General features: G+C 38.1%; 1 protein-coding gene across 4 annotated transcripts in view; it reads right to left on the bottom strand.

The window, feature by feature from the left end:
• Nucleotides 1-12426, bottom strand: part of LOC135196137 (orphan steroid hormone receptor 2-like) — a 337215-nt gene extending 324789 nt beyond the window's left edge. For 2 of the 4 annotated variants that reach the window (XM_064222673.1, XM_064222675.1), the window contains exon 1: nucleotides 12086-12422. The gene's annotated coding sequence lies outside the window, so the exon portion shown is untranslated. Of the gene's footprint in view, nucleotides 1-11811 lie in introns of all 4 variants that reach the window. The other 2 variants (XM_064222677.1, XM_064222671.1) reach the window with 2 other exon arrangements.
• Nucleotides 12427-12500: the final 74 nt, after the last annotated feature.

Below are 12500 nucleotides of genomic sequence, written 5' to 3'. Positions count from 1 at the left end.
ATTGATTGGCTACCTGTGCGAATATGTGTGTGTGTGTGGTGTGTGTGTGTGTGTGTGTGTGTGTGTGTGTGTGTGTAAAGTATACACACAAAAAAACAGAGTTCTGGATTAAAACAAATGCACAGATATTAAAGTCCACTTCACATGGCTACCTGTGTGTGTGTGTAAAATATGCACTAAAAGAAAATAAAAGTTTTGGATTGAAGCAATTGCACAGATATTTAAGTTCACTTCACATGTGGGCGTTGATAGGCTACCTGTGCGAATGTGTGTGTGTGTGTGTGAGTGTGTGTAAAGTATGCACAAAAAAGCCAGTTTTGGATTGAAGCAATTGCACAGATATTAAAATCCACTTCGAATGTGGGCGTGGATAGGCTACATGTGTGTGTGTGTGTGTGTGTGTGTGTGTGTGTGTGTGTGTGTGTGTGTGTGTGTGGTATGCAAAAAAAAATATATATAAATAAATAAAGCGTTTTGGATGGAGACAAATTCACAGGTATTGTAGTTCACTTCACGCCAGGGTTTAGATATAGGATACCTGCATGAATGTGTGTGTGTGTGAGCGTGCATGCGTGTGTATAGGATTAAAAGCACGCACGTGCGCTCAACCAGGAGAGTCGAAAAGGACAAAAACTGGAAAGCAGGCATCGAGAAGGGAGATAAAAAAGGAGGAAAAAATAATAAAAATAAAAAGAACCACGTAGGCAAAGTAGATCAAGGTCAACCACAAATATACCTCTCGCCGCCGCAACTAACAACTTCCGTGAATGTTCATCCACCTGAAGCAACAGCAGCGCTGAAACCAACGGACGAACGAACTTTTGAATAAGGCCCACCTATCCCCTCCTTCCATCCTCCACCCCACCCCCTTATCCCAATTTCCATCCTCTCCCTGGAAAATCCAAGTGCTTCAGGTGATCTCCCACAGGATATATGCAACTCCTTCAAGGATATTTACTAGATCATCCCTCACTCTGATGATGGTGATGAGAGTTGTCTTGGTATGACGTCAGCTGACTATTTTTTTTTCACCCCCATTCTTCTTCCTAGAACTTGGTATTTCTGACTTGTAACAAGTGGCAAGAAATTCAATGCGTTTACGAACGAGACCTGATCTACCCAGAGACCTCTACAGGTTTATAATTGTACAGTTATTACTATACAGACATTCAAAGAATGAGCTCCAATTCATCATTGAAATTCTAAACACTTATGAACGACTCGTGAGAGAGAGAGAGAGAGAGAGAAGAGAGAGAGAGAGAGAGAGAGAGAGAGAGAGAGAGAGAGAGAGTTTATCTCAATATGAGGATTGCTTTGAGATAGAAACGAACGCATGCGCGCACACACACATACATACACCACACACTCTCTCTCGCTCTCTCGTGAGTTTTAGTAATGATTACTTTGGTAATGAGTTGTGGTTATTATTGTTTTGGCAATGAGTCTTGGTAATGATTGTTCTGGTAATTATTTAGGTAATGAGTTGTGGATTAAATTTATTATGTTTGGTAGTATTGGTTAATGATTGCTTAGGTTTTTCTAAACGATTTATCTCTGGTAATGACAAGTTGTGTGGTAAATTTTTATTTGTGCAATGAGTCTAGGTAATGACTGTTTTGGTAAAGACTGGTTTGGTAATTACTTTGATAATGAGTCTTGGCAATGATTGTTTTGGTAATGAGTTGGGATCATTATTATTTTGGCAATGAGTCTTGGTAATGATTGTTTTGATAATGATTATTTTGGTAATGACTCTTGGTAATGAATTCTGCTGATGATTGTTTTGGTAATGACACCCCCTCATTACAAGGAAGAACAAGGCCCCACAGCACCCGAAAATTTCCCAAGAATCGCTGCGCCTCTAGAACCTGGCTCAGTAGTTTTTAAGATCTGAGGACACAAAAAGTGCGGAGACAGACAATAGTTTTCCTTTCAGAAAACTGAAAAGGAAGGCTGAATATATGAATTTAAAAAATTTGAAACTTTTATTATTATTATTATTCAAAGCCAACGTCTTCCTTTGTGCCCTGCTTTGAAACAAAGGTCAAACTTTTCTCAGTTCACATATTTCTAAAGAGTTCTCTTTTCGGTATCGTCTTAAAAGTGCAAACATTATACCAGGATTGAAAACTGAGGTTAATACAATAATAAAAAAATAAGAGTAAATACACACAAATATATAAGTACAATATATATATATATATATATATATATATATATATATATATATATGACATACATACACAGATATATATATACATATCATATATATATATATATATATATATATATTATATATATATATATATATATATATATATGCGCGCAAAAACATTACTAATTTCCAGTGAAGTTTTCGCTACTACATTTCCAGGTTAAGGCAAGGCGAAATATTCATTGGCCTCCATCCCCAATCAAGATATACAATACATTTCATACATCCATCCGTCAACGGGCCAGCCCCCAAAAATTAAATAAATACATTCAGATCCAATTTGCCTTTCCTGCAAGCTCATATATAAGCTGCATTCGCATACAAATTAATTAAACGCCGCAACATCAACAAAGAACGATTTTGACTTTGTTTTACAAACCTCACTTCCGTTTTCATATGAAATATGAAATTTTTCTACGTCTGACTCTACTAAGAAATCGGTTGTTCTTTTTGTTGGAATTCTGCGAATACCCTTTTAAACGCTACTGAAAATAAAATGCGACATATTCAACATTCACTTCTAAAGCTGACGCAAATAAGAGTCAAGATATGAATTAACAGCGACCAATAAGAGTGACGATATTCGATGAACGAGAATAAAAATTAAGTTGATTTCTGGTGATTAGAAATTCATTTCTCGATATAACGAGGTTAGGATCCCTCAATAAGCTGTAGGTCCCGTTGCTAAGCAAGCAATTGGTCTGACCAGAAGGATATTTTTACGTGGCTAGGAAACAATTGGTCACCTAGCGACGGGACCTATAGCTTACTGTGGGATCCGAACCACATTATAGAGAGAAATGAATTTTTAATCACCAGAAATAAACTCCTCTGATTCCTTGTTGGCAGGGCGGGGAATCGAACTCGCGACTACCGAATCAATAGGCGAACACGTAAACCACTCGTCCAATGAGGAGCTTTTAACTTTTTTACGTTATTAATATTAGTACTGGCACAGGAAAGCCATTTTTAAAAACCAAATCCATCAAATCGAGTTCAGCCGATGGAATGCAGATGGAATATAAATACAATTGAGGCCAATGGCCAACCATTGGAAACTATGAGGTCATTCAACACTGAAAGGGCAATTGAGAGTAAGAGGTTTGAAAGGCGTAACAAGAGGAAAACCTCAAAGCAGTTATTAGAAGAGGTCAGAAAACCAAATGGAAAAAATGAATATGGACGGAGGCACAGTAAAAGGAATGTAAGGGGTTGAAGCTATATGGGACGAGGGAACGCTGCAATGAACCTTGAGTAATGCCTACAGTGCACGACGAGAGGTGCATCGACGGCACTACCACATTACGGGAATTATTTGTTTCTCTTTGGAACTTTAACGATTAGTTAATAAAACAAATATTTAAATATTCCTATCTCCTTAAGGACAATATGAGTTGTTTACGTCAGCGCGTAAAGAAATGAAATATCATCGTCATCGAATACAATAAACAAATGGACGAAGCAAAGAAAAATCAGCCGAATAAAAAAGACGTAAATAAAAAGCGAAGTTTAGCTCGCATTCATTCGAGTGAGTCGGATAAAACATCCGGCAGTTAAATGCAATATCCACAGGCATATTTCACAAGCGAGGCATTAGTATTCTCGCGTGGAGTGGCATTACAAATAAAAATCTCTACACGGCGACTTACATTCTCTTGTTTTATGATTAAAGGCGATAGTTCACACGCTTCTGCTTCCTCCACCTCCTCCACCGCCACCCACTCCTACTCCTCCATTACACACAACACGTGTTCACTTAATCACAATATGTATACCGAGCAACACAACACCTCTTGCAATCTTAGTCAAGGCACAATTACGAAAGCTAATATCCTATAAATAACGAATATTATATATTACATTTTAATACGAAAACTATCGGCAAAATGTCGATGAGAAATATATATATAATATATATATATATATATATATATATATATATATATATATATATATATATAGACTTATATATATATCTATATATATATAATATCATATATATATATATATGTGTGTATATATATATATATATATATATATATATATACCTTCACCTTTACTCAACGGAGCACGGACTAGTCAATTTTTCGAGGGACCCCAGGTTCGAATCCCGGGCTAAGACGACGCGCTATAGGTAAGTACGCTCCTGTTCACCGAAGCACTGAAGTAATGTTCCCGGTGGTTAGTCAACTGTCGCCGATAGCAGCTGAAGGGAGAGAGAGAAAAAAAGCGTGGTACTATTAACTTCAACTTCCAATATTGGCTGGGGATACTCAGATTCATAAAGTTCTTCCAGCAGTGCGGGAATATAATAATATATATATATATATATATATATATATATATATATATGATATATGTATGTATATATACAAATATATTATATAATATATATATATTTATATAAACACAAATATATACACTATATATATATACTAAATTATAAGTATGTATAACCAGCTATCTATAAACAAATACTTGTAATAATATACCCATTCTTCCACTATAAGTATACAGCATGCACAGCACATTCATTTCGCTATACATTTATAATTTAGCAAATGATTTCCAACAACAATTTCTAACAAGAGTCAGTTTCCATGTTTTGGGTTTGTCATCACATATGAGCGAACGTTTAAATGTAAGCAAATGCCACATGCCTTTTTTGCATTAGAACATATAAGGAAATCCATAAGTAAGCTGTCAGTCTGACAAACAACCTTCGTCAACTATATACCAGAGAGAGAGAGAGAGAGAGAGAGAGAGAGAGAGAGAGAGAGAGAGAGAGAGAGAGAGAGAGAGAGAATGGCAAACCAACTAAAATATAATAACAAGAGGATAGCCATAAACTCCTACTACACTGCTGTCCAAATGCTCTGTTATTAATTAGCGACGGGAAATGCCATGCTTCCATGGTAATTTAAGCTATTATTATAAAACGTAAATGCCTATAATACAGGCTAGGCCTAATTAAAGGTACCAATCTACCACATTTACTACCGGCGTGCTACTTTTGCCTACAAAAAATCTAGAAAAAAAAAAAAAACTACGACTACCTCCAAAACGAAGGCCATTGGAAACGTGGCCAACGAGAGAGAGAGAGAGAGAGAGAGAGAGAGAGAGAGAGAGAGAGAGAGAGAGAGAGAGAGAGAGAGAGAGAGAGAGAGAGAGAGAGAGAGCTCATGATCTTGAAGGATCTCGCCAGTGACTCACGCTTCCGCCCAGCTCCCCATTTTCTTTATTCCTTTTCGAGAACTAGACTTATGACAGATGGTCCACTACTAATACTCTCATGCCCTTCAGTGTCGAAACCAATAAGACACGCAAATACAAGAGAGTACACTTAAAGTGCTTTAGAAATCATTTTATTCACCGTATCACACGAGACCTAGCGTCCAACATCTGGACTCCCAACGGCTCTATAACTTCCTACTTTGCAATACAATGTCTTACAGTCCTCTCTCTCTCTCTCTCTCTCTCATCCTACTGTCATGATACTGCATATATGAAATCATGTATCACCACCAAAGTTGCCTGAATTCCCCCGTGAGTGTTTCTCAACCCTTCTTTGTTTTATTTTCTCATTCCTTCATTCATATACATTCATTGTTGTTCAATCACGTTTCGTAACATCGATTTTTAGACCCATATATCTCATGCGTCCACAAACTTGATCTTGAATACGATTACCCTACAACTAGTTAAGCCTTGAATCGTAACAAAACCTTACTAAGTACAGAGAGAAACCCAGAACTGCCAATGTGGCATGCTTGCGTGCGGGGAGAGAGAGAGAGAGAGAGAGAGAGAGAGAGAGAGAGAGAGAGAGAGAGAGAGAGAAGGCTACTCCTTCCAGTCCTGAAGAGGAGTGACAATGCGAATTCATTTAATTTGGTATATGATAGTTCGTGGTGTATGCAAGCTAATGGCCAAATATAACAGATTATAACTCAGTTTTCGACATCTGCCTAGAGCGTCTTTAACCGTGTTTCTATATTGATTATAGTTTTTCTTTTTCTTATTTAGAGAGAGAGAGAGAGGAGAGAGAGAGAGAGAGAGAGAGAGAGAGAGAGAGAGAGACTTTAAGTGTTGCCCCTTTCATACTAAACCCCCCCGGAGGCCCCCTGGTCTAGCTGTTACCCCAACTCTGACCGGAAACTGTTGCACAGTAGCGAACGTTTCACAGTGCAGGATTCTACCACGTCCGATCCTTGTGCTCTAGATCTGCAGTCCTTCACTACTAGGATAATTCAAGTTTTCTTTCCATTTACCGCTTCTTTGCTTTTCTGTAATAAATTCCCTATTTCGAAAGGCTTAAGCAATGTGAATTGGAGTTGTAGTACTATCGGCCTATACCACAACATTACATATGTTCGTAACAACGATTTTATACTTAACTGGAAGAAGAACCCGGCTACAATCCGGTACCCATATAACAAAGACGAATCATCAAACGTGTCGCAATAATCTCTACGTCTTTGATGAAAAATAATAATAATAATAATAATAAAAACTTGGAACCTCAGTCTAAGAGACATTATAGATTCAACACAAGTCATTTAACGGCTGAATCATGCTGTGTTAATCAGGTGACGACCCTCGACGGATACTGGCTGTCGAAGATATGCAAACCATCTCTCTCTCTCTCTCTCTCTCTCATACACATAGGCAAACAGACACATACCAGAGAAATACACACACACACTATATATATATATATATATATTATATATATATATATATATATATATATATATATATACACACACACACACACACACAAATACACTCCAGCCTCAAAGCCGCCTTGTCACTTCCGAGAGAGAAGTTGGTAATTGAGAGCAGTAGTACCTTAATGAACACAGCCAATCTCCCTATTAGGCCAAAGCCTTCAACTCGAGCCAGACCCACCTGGTCAAAGATCAAAGGCGACAGGAGCGCGTTCAACTGCTGCAGAGTTCCATCGAAAAATTAGTCCCACTTTTTTCCTCGTCAACTTATCGGTTTTAATGAATAAAATAAAAGATATTTTCGCCATGGACGCTTAGAGAGAGCAACGAATTACACGTTATTTGGCGCAATTAATTGCCGTTTTCCCTCTCCATACTTAATTAAAGATTCTGTCGTACATAAGTGCAGGAGGTTGTCCATTTGTTAATCAATTGCTTTTAATGCTACAAAAATCATATGTACGGATTTAAAAACCGTATTTATTGACATCTGTTCCAACCATTCCATTTCATTCTGCCACCAGTGAGTGACGTCATTCTCCTCGCTGGCTGCTTCGCGGTACTGTGACATCAACTTGAATATAAGTCTAACGAAAAACATTTCAGTCCAGGATGAAATGACAAACCGTAACTGTCGAGCACTCATTTTGAAGGACTTAAGGTCAAAGGTCACGGAGTCTGACGTGCTAAGGAAGGCGAGAAAGGTCAGACTGCCATAGACGCGCACACACACATATATATACACACGTGAATGCATTGTCGGAGACACACCTTCGCTGGTTTTGGGCAACGTGACCAGAGTTCGTCCTCGAGAGAAAATAGACGTACGGAACATATATGGCAAGATTTAGATAATCGTTTTCTCGTCCGTTAAACATAAGTGAACCTACACAAGTTGTGGATAATTTCACCAAGAGTGTATGAGCCAACGCGTGAAAACTGTAGGAAACAAACTAGACCATGGGGCAAGGAATTAAATGCGTGTTTATGGCAAGATGTAGGTAACTGTTTCCTTGTAATTACACAAATCAACGTACACAAGTTGTGAAAATTTTCACCAACAGTGTATAAACAAAAACGTATGGAAACTGCTGGGAACAACCTAGACCAAGGAACAAAAAATCAACTCCATACGTTTGGTAAAATATAAACTATTTTTTCCCTCGTACATTACACATAACGTATACAAGTTACGCGCAGTTCCACCACGAGCTTATGATTAAATCAGCGAAACTAGGAAATAATGTGCACCAAGGAACTACTGAATTAACTGCATATTATATACTTCATCTTCATTGATCAATTATGGCACGCTTTCAAAACTTACTTGTTTTTCACGAAGTTTTTGTTAAGTACTATAACATAACTCTCCGCGGACTAAAAGCTAAGATTAAGTGTGTCAAACTGATGGCTTCCGTGCACGGCAAATATTGTATACCGATACTTATTGATTGCGGGTGATTGGCAACACTTGCTCCTTACCCTTGATACGGCTTACGTCTTTGCTCTACTAGCAAAATTATATCTGCTAGTAAGATTATATCACCTACTGGCAATATTATATCATCTACTAGCAAATTATATTTACTAGCAAAGTCAGCTATATCACACACTAAGAAAATTATATCATTTACTATCAGAATTATATCTACAAGCAAAATTATATCTTCTACTACCAGTTATATCTACTAGCAAAGTTACCTATATCACCTACTAACAAAGTTATATCTTCTAATAGCAAAATTTTATCACCTACTAGCAAAATCATACCGCCTAGTAGCAAAATTATATCTTCTACTAGCAAAATTATATCATCTACCATCAAAATATTACCTACTGGCACAATGATAGTACCATCTACTAACGAAATGATACCGTTTACTAAAAAAAATTGTATCATCCACTAGCAAAATTATATCACTGGCAAAATCATATCATGTCACTAAAACAAAAGCACCTGTTGACTTGTTCACTAAGAAATCACGAAGTTTTTATTGTTTGGACTCCATTAGCCAACTGAATTATTATCGAGTCGAATTATTATCGAGTCATGCGTTGCAAGTTATGTTTAGATGTAATTCACACGTTCTGCAAGGAAACCCTCCCTAAGCATACTACCATGCGAGTGGTCGTACCTTTACAAAGAGGTAACAAAATTTTACACTCATGCGAGTAGCCGTACCTTTACAATCAGAAGTAACCAAATATTTACACTATCGTACTCGTACCTTTAGAGGTAACCAAATGTTACACTATCACGTGAGTAGTCGTACCTTTACAATCAGAGGTAACAAAACGTTACACTTTCATGCGAGTGGTCGTACCTTTACAAAGAGGTAACAAAATGTTACACTTTCAAACGAGTAGTCGTAACTTTATAAAGGTAACCAAATGTTAAACTTTCAAGCGAGTAGTCGTACTTTACAAACATAGGTAACCAAACGTTACACTTTCATGCGAGTAGTCGTACCTTTACAATCAGAGGTAACAAAACGTTACACTTTCATGCGAGTGGTCGTACCTTTACAAAGAGGTAACAAAATGTTACACTTTCAAACGAGTAGTCGTAACTTTATAAAGGTAACCAAATGTTACACTTTCATGCGAGTAGTCGTACCTTTACAAAAAGAGGTAACAAAATGTTACAACGTTCACAAAATCGATTTTTCTTTCGAGCTGTCACGTTTAAGGGGCTTAAAGAGGCTGGGATGTTATCTTGAAATGTCATGTTTCAATACAGCAATCCATTATAATAATTTATCCATTTATGAACAGGTACTCAACTATTCTCAACTGTACACATTTCCTAACAACTACATATAACTGCTATTAATTGCACATGGTAGCTTTTAACATAACGATTTTTAATATACATCCAGTAAATCACTTCAGTTGAGGCCTGCCAATTACAAAAAAGAAACAAAAATTTGAATCGACCAAACACTTATGTAGTAATAATAATAATAATAATAATAATAATAATAATAATAATAATAATAATAATAATAATAATAATAATAATAATAATAATAATAATAATAATAAGCGTGGATTCGAATGACAACACATTAAAATAAAAAAGGAAGAACTTCTAAGATGATGAAAATCTCATTACCCCATTAAACTATTTTCTGCGTGCATGTGTAAAAATTAATTTCATATATAACAGTAAATGTAATCCTGATTAAATACTTATTATACAACCAACAGATACGAGAAATGCCATAGAGAATTTCGTAAAATTAAGGATATTGGTCCAAACAATGTAAACTGCAAAACGTTTCTTTTAATTACGAGTGGTTAACTTTAAGTCTCCATATAGGACTTCACCTCACCATTTAGTTTTTGAAGTTTGCACTTCAATTGCAAAACAATTCACGCTAAGTAATCAGAGAGGCCATTAGTCGAAAATACGGCAATAATGTAACGTTACACGATGCTCTAAACGTCACTATAATCACTTCCCTGACAATAAACAAAAATCTAGACATTCACGGGGGGCGTTGAGCCCTCTCAGGCGAGGTGGCAAAAACTACATATAAAATACATAGAGAGAGAGAGAGAGAGAGAGAGAGAGAGAGAGAGAGAGAGAGAGAGACGTAATCAAAACGCTATACTAAAACCCTCCTAAGGGGCTTAGCACGCGGAGTTGACCCAACCTCGGCAAAGATGATAATAATAATCTCTCCTAAACTAAATCCTCTAATGCGAAAGACATTTCCAATTTCCGCTCCTTAAAAAGTTTCCTTAAAGGCGAAGCAACCTTCAAGCCATCCTCTGCAACGGCGCCGCCGCTGCAAACTGCTCAGTTTACGCTCGAAAATAAAGGATATAAATTCAAACATTCATGCAACGCGTTATGTCACTGGGGTTTCCATTGATGAGTGTTGGAGCTGCTACCGTCCTGCGTATGTGGTGGTGGTGGTGGTGTCGGTGTTGCCAGCGCTTACTAACACTGAGGCTTGATAACATAATCATGTATTCGGAAGGAAGACTTTATTTTATTTTCCCCCTTCTGTTTTCTAACACGAGCTTCGTTTTGGGATGGGCGTGACCCCGCGTGTTTTCAAGATAAATAAGTGAACACACACACACACACACACACACATATATATATATATATATATATATATATATATATATATATATATATATATATATATATATACATCGCTTGATTTATATTTTGTTTAAGAGTTTATTTTTGTAAATCATTCCAAACATGCTTCAGTCACGGGCGAGGCCATTCAAACACGACTTTCGCCTGAAAAGAATTTTTTTTTTTTTTTTTAAGTTGGCCTTTGAGAGAGCACTGTCTCAAAATCATACATGTGCAATTAGGAGTCGTTGGGTAAACAGCCTATACTTGTGTTAGTAGGATATCACGGGACCGAAGGACACTCGAAATTCAAAAACTCCTTCGCCAGAATAAAAAACGTTTTTCAAACCCTTCATGGAGATATAATTTTTACTTGATAAGCTATAACATGACGTAGGTATCTTACAAATGCCGACTAGGAAGTATATAAAAAAGTTAGATTTGTGTAACGACAACTTCGCTGGGCGCTTACGTACAAATAAGACGGGATTGAAGAGCCAAGTGCTCTCTCCTCTCCTCTCTCTTCCCAGTGACACGAAATAGTAGGCTACGGACAGCGAGTGCCACCAAAGCCGAGACACACTGACGTCACGTGGGTTAAAAATCTACACCTTAGCAGCAGCCAGTTCGGCACCGCATGACATGGCTACACAGAACCTCTCCATCTGAAATGAAGGATATGACGTGATTGAAGGGTCGTGGACAGACAGACATGGAAACTCAGAAGGGCGTGTGTGCATAAGCGGACATCGCTGTTACATCGGTGTTACCTGATATTGAAGGCAGCAGGGGGTCCGTGTGAGGAGACAGCGTTGTTGTTCGGGGGGGATGTACACGGGGGTCAGCAGAGGGTGGGCCTAAGCCAAAAGGTAGGTTGATGGGGAGAAGAGCCTCGCGTTGGCACCCTCCCGTAGTGTCATACAGAGGTCGAATGTCCTGCCTCTTCCCCTCTTATCAACACAAGACCAGCAGAGTGAGAGAGCGAGCGAGAGAGAGAGAGAGAGAGAGAGAGAGAGACTCAACAGTACCTCTTTCTGAACTCACTGTTTTAATATCTCTCTTAAGGCACGTCAATCACACATCACCGTTAGCACATCTCTTTGATTCGGAAAGGCTCTAAGGGCGAATCCACCATGTGGCCAGATTTTTACAAATTCACACCAAAAGATTATTCCGTTCGGCAGAGCGGTGACGCAATAGTCTCGTTGCCACCAGGTCCCGATACGAACTGAGGTAATTCGGTGACTGTAACCTCGCGAGTCGGTGTGGTGACTGGTGGCGGCGGCCGTGGTTGAGGGCGGGACACGGCGCATGCGCCTTCCGCGACACGCCAAGAGCAACACACACGAACTCCCTTATCTTTTTCACCTAGTATCCAGGGTTAATGAGACTTAATTGCTCCATATTGCCCGCCGGCATTTCGACTGATTGGAAAAGTGCCTCGAGTGCTCATATGCAA

Source organism: Macrobrachium nipponense, chromosome 17 (assembly GCF_015104395.2).
Source record: "Macrobrachium nipponense isolate FS-2020 chromosome 17, ASM1510439v2, whole genome shotgun sequence".
Lineage (NCBI taxonomy): Eukaryota > Metazoa > Arthropoda > Malacostraca > Decapoda > Palaemonidae > Macrobrachium > Macrobrachium nipponense.
The sequence above is the reverse complement of the archived record's forward strand: the minus strand, read 5'-3'. Positions and strand labels throughout refer to the sequence as shown.